The following is a 1,180-nucleotide window of genomic DNA, read 5'->3' as shown; positions in this document are numbered from 1 at the left end:
TGAAATGAAAACAGAAATTTATGTGAGGGTGTGGGACAGCTTTTAAAAATAAAGAAAACCTGATGAACCAACTCATATAGCCCAGGGACACTGCCCCCTCCAAATCTTAAGATAAGTTTTCATTAGGATACCTTTATTATCATGAACTTGCCCCAAATCTCTTCCACCCACTCTTTATGCCACTAAAGAGAGAAAAATGAGCAAATCCAACAGTCATCAGTGTTTTGTGTTTATCTGGTGGGCAAGGTAGAAGAGGGCATGTTATTTGAGCCTCATTCATAGATAGATGTATTGCATTGATAATATCCTAACCTTTGATCATTTTATAACTTACATAAATGCCACATTATTATTTCTGCATTTAAAAATAAAAAGAAATAAATTTGAAGAAAACAATGGGAAGAAACATTGCGTTCACAGAAAGTTTTCTGGTTCCTAATATAAAAGTAGAATGCTACTCCAAGAAGGCAAGTAGACATTGAGCAGGGGAAAGCAAGCGAGGAAGAGACGACATGTCCACTGACCACAGTTAAACTGATGGACCAGCCTATTAACCTTTTTACAAAAAAAAAGAGAGATAAGTTTGAGTTAGCCTTAGCTACGCCATGCTCCTGATTAGTTTGTCCTCCCAGAATATGCTGTGATCTTCCCTTCACTTGCCTATCTAGTCAGATTTCATTTATTTTCAAGGGCCATAAAGCCACTCAGACCACTCAGATAAGCTTAAGAAAAAAAAGAAAGAAAGAAAGAAAGGATCTAATTGTACCACAGCTGAGTCTCCCACAGAGCTCAAGGACATTAAAGATAACCAAGCATGAAAACAAAAGTCCAGCGCCTGAGGGTCACCAGGTGGAGGGCAAAGGGTCACAGCCTGGCACAGGGGCCTAACAGTCCTGAAAAGCGAGGTGGGCATGGAAAAGTGTAGGGGAATTCTACCTCCCATCGTTCTCTAGACCCTGACCCAGGCTGCGCATGTCATTTGGCACTTTATAATTTACAGTCTCCCCCAACCCCCCAAGATAGAATTGATCAGAATGTTCGTGACATGATCTTATACCTGCAACTATTCAGAAATAAATTATTTCTTTTCCAATTTTATTTTTAATATTTTATTTATTTGAAAGAGGGGAAAAGGATTCATATATACATATAACTATATGTACATGTGTGTGTGTGTGTG

This window comes from Jaculus jaculus, chromosome 4, assembly GCF_020740685.1.
Source record: "Jaculus jaculus isolate mJacJac1 chromosome 4, mJacJac1.mat.Y.cur, whole genome shotgun sequence".
In the NCBI taxonomy this organism is placed as follows: Eukaryota; Metazoa; Chordata; class Mammalia; order Rodentia; family Dipodidae; genus Jaculus; species Jaculus jaculus.
This window is presented reverse-complemented; position numbering follows the sequence as displayed.